This window comes from Nicotiana tabacum, chromosome 13, assembly GCF_000715075.1.
Source record: "Nicotiana tabacum cultivar K326 chromosome 13, ASM71507v2, whole genome shotgun sequence".
NCBI classification, from domain to species: domain Eukaryota; kingdom Viridiplantae; phylum Streptophyta; class Magnoliopsida; order Solanales; family Solanaceae; genus Nicotiana; species Nicotiana tabacum.
In genome coordinates this window covers 27,143,018-27,164,778 of record NC_134092.1, presented here as the reverse complement: position 1 = coordinate 27,164,778, position 21,761 = coordinate 27,143,018, and positions in this window count along the sequence as shown.

Below are 21,761 nucleotides of genomic sequence, written 5' to 3'. Positions count from 1 at the left end.
ATCTTGGATGATAATACAAAGATATGTTTTACATCCATCTAAACCCATTCATACTTTCATATCTTTGCATTAACTTTATGTATAGTATTTAGTTAAAATATTTTTTTCAATTGTATCCACTGAAATAAAAAACTGGAAAGGTATGTCTTTATTTGCTACATCTCTTATAGGACAAATATAATATTCCAACATATATATATGTTCTGACCTTTTACATACTATGATAGATAATTATTAAGGTAATTTAGTAATAATATTTTTACCATCACATGATGTATTTCATTGAAAGCAAAATTATCAAATATGTAGGCGATTTTACAGTACCTTGCAAATTTGGCATTTGAATATACAATCAATATAAACTCATTATAGTTATAATTTATAATAGTCACAGTTATGCATTAAGCCTTAAATATTTTTAATGGAAACATAAGGCTCATTTCTCCGTATTGAATGTTTTTGGTGAAGTTCTTATAGTCTTTAAAATATAAGTGGTTATAGGTTATCTGCACCTTTCCCCTAATTAATTTATTAAAATTTAAAAGTGATTGTATCATTTTTAAAATAAAAATGGCATATATCCTAACTAGCATTTTTGTTGCAGAGAAGTTGTTTCAAGATTGAAATAGTTATATATGTCTTCTTGAAAGTTAATTTACTTATGCCTATAATTATGAAGTAATAATATTTTAAAGGCTCGAGTGCGAGTCCTAGTGAATTTTGGCCTATTATGCTAAAGATTGAGGGTAAGACGACGAGTTCAAGTCCCAACGCACTATGTTGATGAAAAGACGTTGGATTCAAGTTCCAACGCATTATGGCCTAGCATACCTTTATATGGGAAAGGCATTGGGTTTGAGTCCTAATGCACTATATTGATAATAATAATAACTAAAGAAAAAATAATATATTTTTCATGAAACAGCATGAAGCTTGTCCCACTTGATTTGCTCCATTCTTGAAGTGAATGTGATAGCAGTGCATGATAAGTCTAAATAAAGATAAGTGGTTGACCAATGAATGTGGGCGTGCGAAAGGCCAAAATAATAATAGTTATCACTATGGTAATTATAAAAAGAGAGAACAAGACAATGTTTACCAGCAAATTGGTATGAAAAAAATAAAGCACATTGTATGATTATACTCCATTCTTTGAAGAAAATGTGACTTATGATAAACATTTAGAATGCATACTCATTCCTGAAAGTGAATGTAAAAATAAATATGTGATAAAGATTATGCATAATAATGTACTTGTGCATGGTTGGATAAATACTACAACTTACCTCTAAGGGAGGTTTGAGACAAAGAAAGATAATGAATATTATTGTGTAGTTACATGAATATATCATTGGTCGCATACATGTGATACGCCAAATATTTTGTCAAGCCTTATGAAAGTTATTAAAAGCAAAATTAAAGCAAGAAATTATTTTGCTTATGATAATTTTGAACATGACAATTATTATGATATGATTCTCTTTGTGAAGGAGACATTCATTATATGGATAATGTGACAAAAGATCTTGTAGTACGAAAGCAGTTAAAAGCTCTGAAAGAACTAATTTGTTACTACCTGAATGAATGAAATTGTTCATGACATTAATCTTGTAGTAAGTCTCAAAAGAAATATTTTGAGTTACAAATATATTAGCCAAAGTGGTTGGCATATTGAGACTATAAATGAAAAGAAGATTGAATATATTTATATTACTATAATCATACCGGGTAAATATGAAAGGTTACCTGACTTTTCTTCTATTTGTACTACACAAGTATAAGCATGATAATGCAATCACAAGCCATAAGTAAACTAGAGGTTTACTGAAATAAATATTAGTTGGCATGACCGATTGGCCATATCTGTTCAATTATGATGCGAAAAATTAATTGAAAATTATATTGGCATATATTGAAAAAATATAAGATTCTTCAAGAATTCTCTTGTGCTGCTTATTCTCATGATATATCAGTTAAGGTTGGGATTGAATCCCTTGATTTATGGAACGAATAAAAGGTGATAAATATATGGGCTCAGTCACCTTCCATGTGGACCGTTTACTATTATATGATTTTAATAGATGCATCTATTCTATGGTCACATATGCATTTGTTATCAATTTGCAGTTTGGCTTTTGCAAGATTGATTGCTCAAATTATTAGAACACAGTTCCAAAATATAAATTATAATGATTTATCTTGATAATACTAGTTTAAATCCAAGTTGGTTTAGCAGAAGTTGTATGCCTCCAATTATATCTAAACCATTGGTTATGAGAATAAAATTACCAAAATAAAATTTGGTATGTGATGTATTATTTAATATACAACAGCACTCGTACGCATCTAGCCAAGTTATGATAAGTTCTCCCCATCACAATCGGTTCAGGGTCAGAAACCAAATAATTTTCATCTAGAAATATGAATGTGCTATATGATTTAATTGTTCCACCACAATTCACAAAGATGGATCCCCAAATAAGGCTAGGGATATTTGTTGGTGATCCCAACAATAGGGGGACAAAATGGGTAGCTCAAAAAGTAATGCATGTAATGAATTATTATGAGTACATCTAGATCCTCGTACGAGAAAATATGAACTTGAAGTTCAAGTGATAATTCATTTGCAAAATATTGCCATACGTATTTGCTGACCCAAAACTAAATGTCATATTCAGCTGCTAATGCTCTAAATAAAATAAAGTTCATAATGAATAGACTCTATGGCATGCATGAAGCATAATAGACTAATCAGTTTCAAAGATAAAACTCCTTGTAGAAGGAGAGGAGAAAATGCTCAAGATGGTCATAATAAGGAGGCAAATGCTCTAGCAGAGCACCACGACAGAACACTTCATAAGACCTCATGGGAGAGGCTCAGGTACCTGAAAATAATAAGATAAAAAGATCTCAATAAGTTATGTCTTTATTGGGTAATAGTAGAACCGATATAAAATGATTATTGATGATATTGTTAATATAATATAGCGCTCAATATTATTAATATTGACGAGGATCTTGAGCTCAAATCTGTCATGAAATTTGGACAGATAAATGATTGGCAAAAATGAAAAATACGCAATAAAAATTAATTTCACCTGAAAAATATTAAGTTGGACGGATAGTCCCAACATCTGAAAATATAAAGCCAGTGGAGGTATAAATGTGTTCTTGTGCGAAAAAAAAAGGTCAAGTCGATAAACATAAAGACGACTTGTGTTACAAGAAAATTTGTAAATATCCTGACATTGATTATATAGAGACATGTTCTCTTGTGGTGGATGTCACCATTTCAGGTTTTAATCTGGCAATACAAGAAAAACATGATATGCGTATAATGGAAATCATTGAAGGATTTAAATTGTTCTGAAGCATATTAAGGTTTTCAAGAAATTTATTAAATTAAGCTTCAAAAATCCTTATACGGATTGAAACAATCAGGGCGCATGCGGTATAATCGCCTGAGTGAGTACCTGTTGAAAGAAGGGTACAAGAATGATTCAATTTGTCCTTGTGTCTTTTTAAAAAGATCCAAGTCTAAATTTGTTATAATCACCGTGTATGTTGATGATTTAGATATCATTGGAACTCCTAGGGAGCTTCCTAAAGCAGTAGACTATTTAAAGAAAGAATTTGAAATGAAAGATCTTGGAAAGACAAAATTTTGTCTTGATCTACAAATTGAGTATATGAAAGATAGATTTTTTGTCCATCAATCAGCATACACTAAAATGATTTTAAAGCGATTATATATGGATAAAGTACATTCATTCCGACCTCATGAAAATAATGAAGAGCTTCTTGGTCCCGAAGTACCATATCTTAGTACAATTGGTGCACTAATGTATCTTTCTAACATTACAAGGTCTGACATAACGTTTTCAGTTAATGTCTTAACAAGATATAGCTCTGCTCCTACAAGGAGACATTGGAATGGAATCAAACACATATTGCGGTATCTAAAATGGACTATCGATATGGGATTATTTTATGGAAATGATTGCAGTCCCAATCTTGTTGGTTATGCTGACGCTGGGTATTTATATGACCCACACAAGGCTCGATCTCAAACAGGCTATGTGTTTACATATGGAGACACTGTCATATCTTGGCGATCGACTAAGCAATCAATCATGGCTACTTCATTTAATCATGCTGAGATAATTGCTATTCATGAAGCAAGTCGAGAATGTGTATGGTTGAGGTCTATAATACATCTTATTCGAGACAAATATGGTTCGAAGTGTGATAAACTACCCACAATTTTGTATGAAGACAATGCAGCATGCATAACTTAATTGAAGGGAGGATTCATAAAGGGTATATGACAAAGCAAATTTCACCAAAGTTATTTTTCACACATGATCTTCAAAAGAATGGTGATATCAATGTGCAACAGATCCGTTCAAGTGATAAGATGGCTGATCCGTTCACCAAATCTCTACCGACGTCAACCTTCAAGAAACTAGTATACAAGATTGGGATGCGAAGGCTCAAGGATGTGAATTGATGCTCTCATCAGGGGGAGTTATTACGCGTTGTACTCCTTTTCCCTTACAAGGTTTTGTCCCACTGGATTTTTGTGATGACCCAAAATGTTATCTTTAAATTTTATGATTAATTATGTGATCTAAGCACTATTTACTATTACTCGACTTGCGTGTGCAGTCCGTAAAAATTTTTTCGGAAATTTTCAGGTGAAAATGGATTAAAATGTGAATTAGATGCTTAAAACACAACTGAGTTGACTTTGGTCAACATTTTGAGAAAACGGACTCGGATAAGTGTTTTGACAGTTCCGGTAGGTCCGTATCGTGAATTGGGACTTGGGCGTATACCCGAAATCAAATTCCGAGGTCTCTAGCCCGAGATATGGAATTTTGACGAAAAATTTAAAGTTTAAGTTCAAATAGTGACTGGATGTCGAATTATGTGCAAATGACCCCGGAATAGAATTTTGATAATTCCAACTGCTCCGTATGGTAATTTTGGACTTAGGAGCATGATCGGAATTTTATTTGGAAGTCCGTAGTGGAATTAGGCTTGAAATACCGAAAGTTGAATTTTTGGGAAGTATGACAAAGGGGTTGACTTTTTGATATCGGGGTCGAAATCCGATTCTGAAAATTTTCATAGCTCCGTTATGTCATTTATGACTTGCGTACAAAATTTGAGGTCAATCGGACTTGATTTGATAAGTTCCGATATTGTTTGTAGAAATTAAAAGTTTCAAAGTTCATTAGGCTTGAATCTATGTGTGATTCGTGATTTTAGCATTGTTTGATGTGATTTGTGGTTTCAAATAAGTTCGTATGATATTTTAGGACTTGTTGGTGTATGGGTTGAGGTCCCGAGGGCCTCGGGTGAGTTTCAGATGGTTAACGGATCAAAAATGGGACTTAAACAGCTGCTGCAAATTCTCTTCTACTGTGCAATCGAGCCCCAGAAATCAAGCCGAGGATCGAAGGCAGGCTCGAGATCCATGATCGAAGGCCCAGGATCGAGGGTTATGACCAAGGCCAGTGATCGAAGGCCATAAGTTTCAAAGCCATGATCGATAGCTAGGATCGACGGCTGTAATCGAGCCCCAGGGTCGAGGGCCATGATCGGACTCCCCATGATCGGAGTCCCATGATCGAGGTCCAGGATCAGACTCTCATGATCGAGGTCCAGGATCGGACTCCACGATCGAGGTCAGCCTGGACAGATCCGTAAGTTATAAAAACAGGGGGGTTTCGTCCCATTCGCCATTTTTAACAACTTGGAGCTTGAGCAGAGACGATTTTTGATATATCTTCAAGGAAAAACATTGGGGTAAGTGATCTTAACTCAATCTTGGTTAGATTACCCGAATCCATCACTGTTTTTAACATTTAATTGGTGATTTAAGTTGGAAATATTTGAAAACCCTCTTGGATAGATTTGTGGATTTGAGGGTCGAATCGTTATTGGAATTTAGTCAATTTAGTATGGTTATACTCGTGGTTGAATGGGCGTTCATATTTCGTAACTTTCGTCGGATTTCGAGACATGGGCCCCACGGGCCATTTTAGAGTTAATTTCGGGTTTTTATTGAAAACAAATGTAGTATTTTCGTATAAATTTAATTCTATAATTTTTGTTGACTATATCGAATTAATTATGACTAGATACGAGTCGATCAGAGTCGGAAAATTGAGGAAAAAGCATAATACTTGATTAAATTGGAGAAAGTCGAGGTAAGTGACTTGTCTAACCTTGTTTGGGGGAAATTTCCCCTAGAATTGATATTAATGTGATTATTGAAATGTGTTGAAAGTCGTGTACACGAGGTGACGAGTGTGTACACGGGCTAAATGTGAAAGATTATATTCTTAAATTGTGTAGATCATTGTTGTGCAGTTATTAAATTATTTTATCTTGTTATATTCTTCATCATTGATCTGTGATATATATTTTAGATTTGTTTACCCTTTTCCTGCTAATTGTTTTACCTGTTTAATTGAAACTTGGTTTCTTTTATACTGTGCATTATTTGAAGGTTGATTTTATTTAAATTAAATATTATTAATATGAAGTATTTGACATTTTTAAATTTGATATTGAATCAACGTATTAAAAATTTGAAATATTATTTTCTTGAATTATTTATTCTTGAATATTTTCATAATATTGTTTTTGGATTATTCTGGCATGAGCCGTGAGCTCTTTATTATTAAAAAATATTATTGTTGATTTTTTTGTGAAAAATTAAAATATTGGGCACTTGAGATGCAAATTATGATATATTGTGATATTGATACGCATGCGGTGGTATAAGGTCTGGGTGTTGAAATGCATGCAGTGAGATAAGGGTGGCTTGATACGCGTGGCTAGTAGGGGTGACTACTAGAAGTCATGCGGTGTGATAAGGGTGGCTAAAACGCGGGATGCTATTTCGAAAAAAAAAATACTTTCTTTAAATAAATTATGAAGGCTCCCGCGGTGGTATAAGAAAATGAGATATTGTAAAATTATTTATAATTTGGGACTACGAGGCGGTACCTCGGTAGTGCCCTTGTTGATATTGATTTATGGCCATAGTTGCTTTTGATTAATTGTTGTGATTTTCATAAAGTTGAAGGAAATTCTGTTTTGATTCCACGAGATATTATTTGCAATTATTTGGTGTCATTAAATGTGACATACTATTTGATTCATTTCCAATGTCATTTTATTTTACTATATTGATAAACATTTTATCATGCTATTATAATATTCCAGTAGGGCCTCACCTAGCCTCGTCACTACTCTACCGAGGTTAGTCTTGGCACTTACTGGGTACCGCTGTGGTGTACTCATACTACACTTCTGCATATCTTTTTTGTGCAGATCCAGGTATATTTTACCAGCCTACACGTCAGTGAGTTACCTGCGCACGGAGACTTTGAGGTATATCTGCCATCGTCCGCAAACTCCGGAGTCCCCTTCTATCATTTTATGTTGCTTCCTTATATTTTATTTAGACCTTGACATATAGAGACATTGAGAATAAATTCTTAGAAGCTTGTGATTTATTTCTACCGGGTTTTGGGAGTTGAAATTGTTTGAATTGTAGTTTATTTATTTTAGATATTTATTATTATTCCGCATTGATAGGCTTACCTAGTCTTAGAGACTAGGTGCCATCACGACCTCCTACGAAGGGAATTTGGGGTCGTGACAAGTTGGTATCAGAGCACTAGGTTCATAGGTGTTATGAGTCACAAGCAAGTTTAGTAGAGTCTTGCGGATCGGTACGGAGACGCCTGTACTTATCTTCGAGAGGCTGTGGAACTGTTAGGAAATATTCACTTCTTTGTTTCCTTATCGTGCGTATTTGTTGACTTCAAAATTTTAAAAAATTGTCTTTCTATTCTCTCATAGATGGTGAGGACACGCACGACTGGATCTGATGATCAAACACCCGCGCCCCCCATTGGAGCCGCAAGAGGCCGGGGTCGGGGCAGAGGCCGGGAAAGACCACGTGGTGCAGCTAGAGCACCTGCACGAACTGCTTCACCAGAGCCACCAGTAGCTCCAGTTGGAGAGCAGGCACCTGAGACGCCTGTTACTATTCCTGCACTTCAGGAGACTCTTGCCCAGTTTTTGAGCATGTTTGGCACTTTAGCTCAGGCAGGATTAATTCCACTTTCTCCTGCCATATCTCAGGCTGGGGGAGGAGTGCAGACTCCCGCCGCCCGTACTCCAGAGCCACGTTCCCAAGTTGACCATGCCCCATAGGTTATACTAGTGCAACCAATTGTCCCAATTCGGCCTGATATTAGGACAGCAATTTCAGAGGGGGAGCAGCTCAGTCTTGAGAGGTATAAGAAGTACCACCCTCCCACTTTCAGCGGTTTAGCTTCAGAGGATGCTCAGGGTTTTCTGGAGGAATGTCACCGTATCCTTCGTACTATGGGTATTGTTGATTCCAGTGGGGTTTCGTTCACTGCATTCCAGTTTAGAGGAGCAGCCTACCAGTGGTGGCGGGCATATGATTGGATAATCCTGCTGAGGCATCTTCACTCACTTGGACTCAATTTTCGGATATGTTCTTAAGGGAGTATGTTCCTCAGAGTCTTGGAGATGCATGGCGCACAGAGTTTGAGCAGCTGCGCCAGGGTTCTATGACCGTGTCAGAATATGCGGTCCGATTTAGTGATTTGGCTAGGCATGCACCAGCCTTAGTTGCTACTGTTCGAGAGCGGGTTCGCAGATTTATTGAGGGTCTTCACCTTAGTATCAGATACAGTATGACCCGAGAGCTAGAGATGGACATCACATACTAACAGGTGGTGTCAATTGCTAGAATATTGGAAGGTATGCGGACTCGGGAGAGGGAAGAGATGGAAGCTAAGAGACCCCGAGATTCTGGAACATATAATAATTCTCGTGCCCTAGTTGCAGCCCGTCATGGTAGAGGTTATGTGAGCCATCCTATTCATTCAACACTTCCAGCTTCCGGTGGTATTCCGATTACTCCCAGACCACAGGTTCCATATTATGCACCACCAGTGTCTTCTGTACCTCCTGTACGGGGTGCTTTCAGCGGACAGTCTAGTCGATCAGGCCTGAGCCAGTCTCAACAGCCACGTCCTCCGAGGGCTTGTTTTGAATGTGGTGACACTTGTTATATCATGAGGGATTGCCCCATAATTAGGAGGGGTGCACCTCCACGGATTTCTCAGGCCCCACCTATTCCACAGGGTCCTCAGGCTTCTCAAGACATGATTACTACACCAGTTGCCACTCCACCTGCACAGCCAGCTAGAGGTGGAGGTCGGGCAGGTAGAGGTCTCCCTAGAGGGGGAGGCTATGCCAGATATTATACCCTTCCTGCTAGGACAGATGCCGTTGCATCAGATTATGTTATCACATGTATTATTCCGGTCTGTCATAGAGATGTATCAGTTTTATTTGATCCAGGCTCCACTTATTCTTATGTGTCATCTTATTTTGCCCCGTATTTGGACGTATCACGTGATTACTTGAGTTCTTCTGTTTATGTATCTACACCCGTAGGTGAATCCATTATTGTGGATCGTGTGTATCGGTCGTGTTTAATTGTTATCAGTGGTTTTTAGACCAGAGCTGATTTATTATTGCTCAGTATGGTGGATTTCGATATTATTTTGGGCATGGACTGGTTGTCGCCCTATCACGCTATTCTTGATTGTTACGCCAAGATGGTGACATTGGCTATGCCAGGTCTACCGCAGCTAGAGTGGAGAGGTACCTCGGATCATGTTCCTCTTAAGGCTCAACGAATGGTTGAGAAGGGGTGTGATGCGTATCTGGCCTATGTTAGAGATGTTAGTATTGATACTCCTACTATAGAGTCAGTTCCTGTAGTAAGGGATTTTCCTGATGTATTTCCAGCAGATCTTCCGGGTATGCCACCCGACAGGGATATTGATTTTGGTATTGATCTATTACCGGGTACTCAGCCCATTTTTATTCCACCATATCGTATGGCCCCAGCAGAGTTGAACGAATTAGAAGAACAGTTATAGGAATTGCTTGATAAGGATTTCATTCGGCCTAGTGTATCACCGTGGGGTGCTCCTATCTTATTTGTAAAGAAGAAGGATGGTTCTATGCGGATGTATATTGATTATCGCCAGTTGAACAAGGTTACAGTGAAGAACATATATCCATTGCCACGTATTGATGACTTATTTGATCAACTTCAGGGTGCCAGGGTATTCTCTAAAATTGATTTGCGTTCAGGCTATCATCAGTTGAAGATTCGAGAGCCAGATATTCCGAAGACTACTTTCAGGACTCGGTATGGTCATTATGAGTTCCTTGTGATGTCTTTTGGGCTGACCAACGCCCCAGCATCATTTATGCACTTAATGAATAGTGTATTTCAACCCTATCTTGATTCCTTCATCATTGTATTTATTGACGACATTCTGGTGTATTCCCAGAGTTGGGAAGATCATGAACAACATCTGAGGACTGTGTTTCATATTTTGAGAGAAAGGAAGTTATATGCAAAATTTTTAAAGTGTGAATTCTGGCTTGATTCAGTGGGATTTTTGGGTCATACAGTTTCGTGCGAGGGGATCAAGGTAGATCCAAAGAAGATTGAAGCAGTGCAGAGTTGGTCCAGACCGTCCTCAGTTACGAAAATTCGGAGTTTCCTTGGTTTGGCTGGGTATTATTGCTGATTTGTAAAGGGTTTCTCTTCTATTGCTGCATCTATGACCAAGTTGACCCAGAATGGTGCTCCGTTCAGGTGGACCGAGGAATGTGAGGAGAGCTTCCAAAAGCTCAAGACAGCTTTGACTACAGTCCCAGTATTGGTATTACCTACAGGTACAGGATCTTATACTGTGTATTATGACGCATCGCGTATTGGTCTCGGTGCAGTGTTGATGCAAGACGGTAGGGTGATTGCCTACGCATCCAGACAGTTAAAGGTGCATGAGAAGAATTATCCTGTACATGACCTGGAGTTAGCAGCTATTGTTCATGCCTTAAAAATTTGGCGGCATTATTTGTACGGTATCCATTGTGAGATCTACACTGATCACTAGAGTCTACAACATCTTTTTAAACAGAAGGATCTTAACTTGCGGCAATGGAGGTGGTTGGAGTTTCTTAAGGATTATGATATCACTATTCTCTATCATTCTAGGAAGGCAAATGTGGTGGCCGATGCCTTGAGTCGTAAGGCGGAGAGTTTGGGCAGCTTAGCATATTTACCGGTAGTAGAGAGGCCTTTGGCCTTGGATGTTCAGGCCTTGGCCAACCAGTTTGTTAGATTGGATATTTCCGAGCCGAGTCGAGTTTTGGCTTGTGTGGTTTCTCAGTCTTCTCTTTATGATCGTATCAGGGAACGCTAGTATGATGACCCCCATCTGCTTGTCCTTAAGGATACAGTTCAGCATGGTGATGCCAAGGAAGTCACTATTGGAGATGACGATGTATTACGGATGCGGGACAGGCTATGTGTGCCTAATGTGGATGGCTTGTGTGAGTTGATTCTCCAGGAGGCTCACAGTTTGCGGTACTCCATTCATCCGGGTGCTGTAAAGATGTATCAGGACTTGAGACAACACTATTGGTGGAGGTGGATGAAGAAAGACGTAGTGGGGTATGTATCTCGGTGTCTAAATTGTCAACAAGTGAAATATGAGCATCAACGACCGGGTGGATTACTTCAGAAGTTAGAGATTCCAGAATGGAAATGGGAGCGGATCACTATGGATTTCGTTGTTGGGCTCCCATGGACTCAGCGGAAGTTTGATACAGTTTGGTTGATTGTGGATAGGCTGACCAAATCAGCTCATTCCATTCCTGTGATTACTACTTACTCTTCAGAGCAGCTGGCTCAGGTATATATTCGCGAGATTGTCAGACTATCATCTCTGACCGGGGTACACAGTTTACCTCACGGTTTTGGAGGGCAGTACAGCGTGAGTTGGGTACTCGGGTAGAGTTGAGTACAGTATTTCACCCTCAGATGGATGGGCATTCCGAACGCACTATTCAGATACTGGAGGATATGCTTCGGGCGTGTGTGATAGATTTTGGGGGTGCTTGGGATCAGTTCTTACCACTTACGGAGTTTGCTTACAACAACAGTTACCAGTCAAGAATTCAGATGGCTCCGTATGAGGCCTTGTATGGTAGGCAGTGCCGGTCTCCAGTGGGTTGGTTCAAACCGGGCGAGGCTAGACTATTAGGTACAGACTTGGTTCAGGATGCCCTGGAAAAGGTTAAGATGATTCTTCGTACAGTCCAATCTAGACAGAAGAGTTATGCGGATCGGAAGGTTTACAATGTTACATTCATGGTTGGTGAGCGGGTATTGTTCCGGGTTTCGCCTATGAAGGGTGTGATGAGGTTCGGGAAGAAGGGCAAGTTGATCCCTAGGTATATTGGGCCTTTTGAGATTCTTGAGAGAGTTGGAGAGGTGGCTTACAGACTTGCACTACCACCTAGTCTTTCTGCGGTTCATCCGGTATTCCATGTTTCTATGCTTCGGAAATATCACGGCGATCCGTCTCATGTGTTAGACTTCAGTTCGGTTCAGTTGGACAAGGATCTATCTTATGTTGAGGAACCAATGGCTATTTTAGATAGGCAGGTTCGAAAGCTGAGGTCAAAGAACATTGCTTCTGTAAAGGTTCAGTGGAGGGGTCATCCGGTCGAGGAGGCGACTTGGGAGGTCGAGAATGATTTACGCAGCTGTTATCCACACTTATTCACTAGCTCAGATACTTTTTCTAACTCCGTTCGAGGATGAACGTTTATTTTAGAGGTGGAGAATGTGATGACCCAAAATGTCATCTTTAAATTTTAAGATTAATTATATGATCTAAACACTATTTACAATTACTCGACTTGCGTGTGCAGTCCGTAAAAAAATTTTCAGAAAGTTTACAGGTGAAAAATGGATTAAAATGTGAATTAGATGCTTAAAACACAACTGAGTTGACTTTGGTCAACATTTTGAGTAAACAGACTCGGATCAGTGTTTTGACAGTTCCGGTAGGTCCGTATCGTGAATTGGGACTTGGGCGTATGCCCGGAATCAAATTCTGAGGTCCCTAGCCCGAGATATGGAATTTTGACGAAAATTTTAAAGTTTAAGTTCAAATAGTGACGGGTGTCGAATTATGTGCAAATGACCCCGGAATAGAATTTTGATGATTCCAACAGCTCCGTATGGTGATTTTGAACTTAGGAGTGTGATCGGAATATTATTTGGAAGTCCGTAGTGGAATTAGGCTTGAAATGCCGAAAGTTGAATTTTTGGGAAGTTTGACCGAGGGGTTGACTTTTTGATATAGGGGTCGAAATCTGATTCTAAAAATTTTCATTTCTCCGTTACGTCATTTATGACTTGCGTGCAAAATTTGAGGTCAATCAGACTTGATTTGATAGGTTTCGATGTTGTTTGTAAAATTGAAAGTTTCAAAGTTCATTAGGCTTGAATCTATGTGTGATTCGTGATTTTAGCGTTGTTTGATGTGATTTGAGGTTTCAAATAAGTTCGTATGATGTTTTAGGACTTGTTGGTGTATTGGGTTGAGGTTTCGAGGGCCTCGGGTGAGTTTCGGATGGTTAACGGATCAAAAATGGGACTGCAAAAGCTGCTGCAAATTCTCTTCTGCTGTGCAATCGAGCCCCAGAAATCAAGCCGAGGATCGAAGGCAGGCTCGAGATCCATGATCGAAGGCCACTGATCGAAGGCCATAAGGATCGAAGCCATAATCGATAGCCAGGATCGACGGCTGTGATCGAGCCCCAGGGTCGAGGGCCATGATCGAACTCCCCATGATCGGACTCCCATGATCGAGGTCCAGGATCGGACTCTCATGATCGAGGTCCAGGATCGGACTCCACGATCGAGGTCAGCCTGGACAGATCCGTAAGTTATAAAAACAGGGGGGTTTCGTCCCATTCGCCATTTTTAACAACTTGGAGCTTGAGCAGAGGCGAATTTTGATATATCTTCAAGGAAAAACATTGGGGCAAGTGATCTTAACTCAATCTTGGTTAGATTACCCGAATCCATCACTGTTTTTAACATTTAATTGGTGATTTAAGTTGAAAAATTTTGAAAACCCTCTTGGATAGATTTGTGGATTTGAGGGTCGAATCGTTATTGGAATTTAGTCATTTTGGAATGTTTAGACTCATGGTTAAATGGGCGTTCATATTTCGTAACTTTCGCCGGATTTCGAGACATGGGCCCCACATGCCATTTTTGAAGTAATTCCGGATTTTTATTGAAAACAAATGTAGTATTTTCGTATAGAATTAATTCTATAATTTTTGTTGACTATATCGAATTAATTATGAATAGATACGAGTGGATCGGAGTCGAAAAATCGAGGAAAAAGCATAATACTTGATTAAATTGGAGCAAGTCGAGGTAAGTGACTTGTCTAACCTTGTGTGGGGGAAATTTTTCCTAGAATTGATATTAATGTAATTATTGAAATGTGTTGAAAGTCGTGTACGAGTGTAACACGGGCAAAATGTGAAAGATTATATTTTTAAATTGTGTAGATCATTGTTGCGCAGTTATTAAATTATTTTATCTTGTTATATTCTTCATCATTGATCTGTGATATATATTTTAGATTTGTTTACCTTTTTCCTGCTAATTGTTTTGCCTGTTTAATTGAAACTTGGTTTCTTTTATACTGTACATTATTTGAAGGTTGATTTTTTTTAAATAAAATATTATTAATATGAAGTATTTGACATTTTTAAATTTGATATTGAAGCAACGTATTAAAAATTTAAAATATTATTTTCCTGAATTATTTATTCTTGAATATTTTTTTGATTATTCTGGCATGAGCCGTGAGCTCTTTATTATTGAAAAATATTTTTGTTGATTGTTTTGTGAAAAATTGAAATATTGGGCACTTGAGGTGCAAATTTTGATATATTATGATATTGATACGCATGCGGTGGTATAATGCCTGGGTATTGAAACGCATGCGGTGAGATAAGGGTGGTTTGATATGCGTGGCTAGTAGGGTGACTACTAGAAGTCATGCGGTGTGATAAGGGTGGCTAAAACGCGAGATGCTATTTCGGAAAAAAAAATGCTTTCTTTAAATAAATTGTGAAGGCTCCCGCGGTGGTATAAGGAAATGAGATATTGTAAAATTATTTATAATTTGGGACTACGAGGCGGTACCTCGGTAGTGCCCTTGTTGATATTGATTTATGGCCATAGTTGCTTTTGATTAATTGTTGTGATTTTCATAAAGTTGAAGGAAATTCTGTTTTGATTCCACGAGATATTATTTGCAATTATTTGGTGTCATTAAATGTGACATACTATTTGATTCATTTCCAATGTCATTTTATTTTACTATATTGATAAACATTTTATCATGCTATTATAATATTCCAGTAGGGCCTCACCTAGCCTCGTCACTACTCTACCGAGGTTAGTCTTGGCACTTACTGGGTACCGCTGTGGTGTACTCATACTACACTTCTGCATATCTTTTTTGTGCAGATCCAGGTATATTTTACCAGCCTACACGTCAGTGAGTTACCTGCGCACGGAGACTTTGAGGTATATCTGCCATCGTCCGCAGACTCCGGAGTCCCCTTCTATCATTTTATGTTGCTTCCTTATATTTTATTTAGACCTTGACATATAGAGACATTGAGAATAAATTCTTAGAAGCTTGTGATTTATTTCTACCGGGTTTTGCGAGTTGAAATTGTTTGAATTGTAGTTTATTTATTTTAGATATTTATTATTATTCCGCATTGATAGGCTTACCTAGTCTTAGAGACTAGGTGCCATCACGACCTCCTACGGAGGGATTTTGGGGTCGTGACAATTTTCCTTGCAAGGTTTTTAACGAGGCAACCAAAAGGCGTATTTCTAAACATGTGTACTCTTTTTCCTTCACTAGGATTTTTTTTCCATAGGGTTTTTTCCTAATAAGGTTTTAGCGAGGCACATTATCTATGGACATCCAAGAGGGAGTGTTATAAGAAAAATCAAATTATGGTGGATGTCTACTCTTCCTCCATGATCTTCTCAAATGCTTAATGACATATTCAATGACATATTTCTATGCTTAATGATATAGTAAATGACATATGTTTCTTCACTTTTCATGCCTATATAAAGGCCTTGTAATAGATAAGAAAATACACACAATTGAAGAAGAAATACTCTTCCTTCTCTCTATCTCTATTTCTTGTTCATGTTTTACTAAATTGCTTTTATTTCATAACAACATGTCTTGTTCATGTTTTACTAAATTGTTTTTATTTTATAACAGTTGCATATTTCTTTCAAGGCTCAATTACTTTTTGTTATACATCAATGACAAACTTTTTAAGCGCGTGTACTTAGTTACAATCTCTCGAAATAGGTGAAGACTTATGTAATGACCCAATCGGTCATTTTGACTTTTAAAACCCCGTTCCCTTAAATAAAACTCACCGAATGTGCTTTTATTGATTTATCACTTGCGGGGCTGGTTGGTTTGGGATTGGGAAGTGTTTGGGTTGAAAACGTAACACTTAGTTCTTTAAATTGGCTTTAAAATGCCAATTTTGACTTCGGTCAACATTTTTAAAAAACGACCTCGGAATCGGGATTTGACGGTTCCAATAGGTTCGTATGACGATTTTGGACTTGGGCGTATATTCGGATCGGGTTTTGGACAACCCGGAAGCGTTTCAGTGCTTAATAGTAAAAATCAACTATTTGAAGGTTTAATGTTCTTTAAATTTGGTTTGGAGTAGATTTTGGAGTAATTGAGGTCCATTTGGAATTTTGAGTCTGGGAATAGCTCCGTATAGTGATTTAAGACTTGCACGCAAAATTTGATGTCATTCTGAATAGTATAAGTAGGATTCGGCACGTTCGGAGGAAATTAGAAACTTGAAGTTACTTTGATCCAATTTGGTTTTGGGGTGTGATTCTTGGTTTTGTTGATGTTTTACGCGTTTCGAGAGTTCGAGCAAGTCCGTATTATATTTATAGACTTGTTGATAAAGTAGGACGGGGTCCCAAGGGGCTCGGGTGTGTTCCGGACCGCCTGGAGCTAAGTTGAAAACACCAGATTTTCTATTCTGGTTTCCTTCTTCGCAAACGCGAAAGGATCCTTGCATTCGCGATGAAAGATTTGGGGGGACTGGAGTTTTGCCCTTTGCGTTCGCATGCATATGGATGCATTCACAGAGGCCTAGGGCCTTTGGCCTTCACGTTCGCATTGAGCAGGCCGCGTTCGCGTAGAAACCTGGGCCTTGGCCGAGGCAGCCCAGTTGCCTTACGCGTTCGCGAGGGAAGGAATGCGTTCGCGAAAGAGGCAGGTCGGTAAGCCTTCGCGTTCGCGAAGGGTAATTTTGAGGCTGAGGAAAATGGCCTTTGCGAACGCGAAGCCTTGAGCGCGTTCACGAAGAAGGGGTCATCAGTGCTGGGCAGAATGTCTTAAAAACGGGATTTCACCATTTTTAACCCCATTTTTTCCATTGTTGGGCAATTTCTGAGCTTTTTGAGAGGGGATTTCAACTATCAATTTGAAGGTAAGTTAATTCTACACACTTTGAGTTAAATACATAGATTATAGGTAGATTATAACTTGTAAATCTTGGAAATCAAGGGTTAGAGGGAAAACCTAGATTTGTATAAAAATGAGATTTTAACCACGAAAATGGTTATGGAACTGGATGGAAAATATATATTTGAGTTCTTGAGATTATGGGTAACGATTTCCTCTGAAAATTTTCGGAATCCGGGCATGTGGGGCCAGGGTGAATTTTAGGAATTTTACCATTTTAGGTTGGGTAATTAATTTAATAGCCTAAATTCGAATTATTGATCATGTATTAATTATTTTGTATATCATTTGGATAATTTCGGATTTTTCTGCATCAAATTGAGAATTTAACGCGACGTGGTGATCGGAAAGTGATCATTGAGACAAGGTAAGTCTCTTGTCTAATCTTGTAAGGGAGAAATTATCCCATAGGTGATTAAATTAATAATTGGTTCTAATTGTGGGGGCTACGAAAGCACGAGGTGACGAGAGTCTGTACGTAGCTACTATCTATGCTAAAGTCTAGGTCGTTAGGACTTAAAGCATGAATTATGTGCGTAAATTGTATCCTTTATTTAATTAAATTATTTGAACTATATTGTGAAATTTTAAGGAAAGATAGTAAAAGATGGAAATCTCATACATACTTAATTTTCTGTTTAAAATAATTAATTGTTAAAAGAAATTATTCATCCTCTCGAATTAATCTATAATAAATATACTCTCCTTCCGGAGGTACATAAGAAAACGTCCTCCTTTCTTGTGGAGCGGGCTGAACGCCTTCGGCAGGATAGATGCATCTATGGATCGCGTCGCACGTCCCTCGGCAGTGTACACGATACTCTGGATCGGGCCGTACGACCTCGGCAGAAATCGTGCCTAATAATAATAATTACACGATACCTTAATATTTTAATTGCAGTTTGTGAATTTAATTAATAAATTAGAAATTGTTGCATTTGAAGGAATTTAATTACTTCTACCTGTTAAATAAAATTGTTGTTAACTCTGTGAATCATGTTGATTTAAATGTTTCTACTTTTATTTTATTTATTATAATTGATCCTTAGGGAGTATCAAAGTCGATCATCTCGCCTCCACCTCTTCGAGATTAGGCTTGATACTTATTGGGTACACGTTGTTTACGTACTGATGCTACACTTGCTGCACTTTTTGTGCAGGACCTGAGACAGGTGCTATCGTTGGACCTACCAACGCGTACCCGCGTTATCCAGAGGCTTAGTAGTGAGATGCCTTCTGAGCCGTTCTGCAGCAACTAGTGCCTCTTCTGAAAATTTTATTCTGTCTATTTCATTTTAGATAGTCTTTATAATTTTTTTTATAATCTACTAGATGCTTATACACTTGTGACACTAGGTCTTGGCACGCACACTAGTAGAATGTTTGGATTTAAATTCTGTTCTTGGTTATTTTAATTTACTAAATCTTTTCATATTGTCTAAATTCTTGTAAGTAAGAAGAGTTTAATTACTCGGTTAATTTTTAAAGAATTGATTATGGGTTTAAATTACTAGTTGGCTTGCCTAGCTGTAGTGTTTGGCGCCATCATGACCTATAGGTGAAATTGGGTCGTGACAACATGGTATCAGAGCACTAGGTTCATGTAGGTTTCACAAGTTATGAGCAGGCCTAATAGAGTCTTGCAGATCGGTACAGAGATGTCTGTACTTATCTTCGAGAGGCTATAGGGTGTTAGGAAACTACCTTTCTTCATCTTGCATGGTGCAATTGATGTAGTACTAAATATCTTTCTCTTACTCTCTCACAGATGGTGAGAGCACTCTCTAATGAGGCTCCAGACCAGGGAAGAGCTACTCCCCCAATTGCTAGAGGCCGAGGTTGAGGGAGGGCTCTAGCCCGTGGCAGGGGACGAGGACATCCCAAGACTTTTCTAGTTATGCCGCCAATGGGTCTACTTCCTCCTGTCTTTGGGGGTGAGCGACATGAGGATCCCTAGGATTTCATTGATCGGTGCAGGGATAGACTGTACAACATGAGGATATTGGAGTCTCATGGGGTTGACTTTGCTACTTTTCAGCTAGAGGGCAAAGCCTGTAGATGGTGGAAGTCTTATCTTCTTGGCAGACCAGCAGATTCTCCTCCCATGACTTGGGACAGGTTCACTCGTATCTTCCTGGACAGGTATATTCCACCCTCCCAGAGGGAAGAGTTGCGGTTTCAGTTTGAGCAGCTCTAGCAGGGTCAGATATCAGTGACCGATTATGAGATGAGGTTCTCTGAGTTATCTCGCCATGCACTTATGCTACTCCCTACTGAGGCGGAGAGAGTGCGGAAGTTTGTTGCGGGTTTACAAACTGGCATTCAGGCCACTATGGCCCGAGAGGTTGAGATGGGTACTTCTTATGAGCTAGTCGTAGAGATAGCTCGGAGGATTGAGGGTGTGCGTCAGCGGAGCCGAGAGAAGGTTATGAGAGATAAGCGGTTTAGATATTCTGGAGAGTTCAGAGGTGCTCCATCTGGGGTTAAAGGTCAGTTCGTGAGAGGGCAGTCCAGCATGCCCCCATATCCAGCACCACCGCTTCCTCGGGGTCCTCCAGTGCGACCTTATTTCAGTGCTATACCAGAGAGTTCTTATCGCCCACCAGCTATTCAGGGTTCTTCCAGTGGGTATTCAGGTCACCAGGGCCTAATTCTTAATCAGCAGCCCATTGTACCAAAGAGTTATTACGAGTGCGGGGATCGCAGTCACAAACGGAGATTCTACCCCCGTCTTCGGGGTAGACCAGTGCAGCAGGGTCAGCAACCTATAATTACCGCACCAGTTGCTCCACCAGTAGTCCGACCACCAAGAGGTGGAGGACAGGTGGGTAGGGGTCGTCCTAGAGGTGGAGGTCTACTAGGCGGAGGCCAGCCAGTTGGCGCTCCAGCTCGGTTTTATGCTTTTTCGGCCAGACCAAATGCAGAGGCCTCAGATGCTGTGATTACAGGTATTATTTCTGTTTGCGGCAAATATGCCTCCGTATTATTTTATCCAGGATCTACATATTCCTATGTGTCATCTCTATTTTCTCATTTCCTAGGTGTTTCTCGTGAGCCCTTAAGTACTCCCGTTTATGTGTCCACTCATGTGGGCAATTCTGTTGTTGTGAATCGGATATACCGATCCTGTATTATTACATTCTGTGGTTATAAAACTAGAGAAGATCTTCTACTGCTTGCGATGACCGACTTCGAAATTATTCTGGGCATGGACTGGTTATCTCTATATCACGCTATTCTAGATTGTCATGCCAAGACTGTTACCTTGGCTATTCCAGCATTTCCTAGGCTAGAGTGGAAGGGTTCGTCTATCAGTGCATTTAATAGGGTTATTTCTTTTATGAAGGCCCAACACATGGTTGAGAAGGCTTGTTTAGCTTATCTAGCCTATGTTCGGAATACTACTACAGAGACTCCGGCTATTGATTCAGTGCCCGTAGTTCGGGAGTTCTTTGATATATTTCCTTCAGATCTTCCGGGTATACCACATGATCGTGATATTGATTTCTGTATTGACTTGGCTCTAGATACCCAACCTATATCTATCCCACCATATCGCATGGCTCTAAAAGAATTGAAAGAACAACTTGAAGAATTACTAGACAAAGGGTTCGTCAGACCGAGTGTATCGCCTTGGGGTGCACCGGTATTATTTGTGAAGAAGAAGGATAGAACGATGCGAATGTGCATTGATTATCGTCAATTGAACAAAATCACTATTAAGAACAAGTACCCATTGCCACGTATTGATGATATATTTGACTAGTTGCACGGTGCTAGGGTGTTCTCTAAGATCGACTTGAGGTCGGGGTACCATCAGTTGAAGATTCAGATGTTTCGAAGACTGCTTTTCGGACTAGATATGGTCATTATGAGTTTCTGGTGATGTCCTTCGGTTTGACTAACGCCCCGGCAGCGTTTATGGATTTGATGAACAGGGTATTCAGATCATATATTGATTTGTTTGTCATTATCTTCATTGATGATATTTTGATTTACTCGCGCAGTAAGGAAGAGCACGAGCAACATATAAGAGTAGTACTTCAGATATTATGGGAACAAAATCTATATGCTAAGTTCTCCAAATATGAGTTCTGGCTAGAGTTTGTAGCATTTTTGGGGCATATTGTATTGGGCGAGGTCATTAAGGTTGATCCCAAAAAGATTGAGGCGGTTCAGAATTGGCAT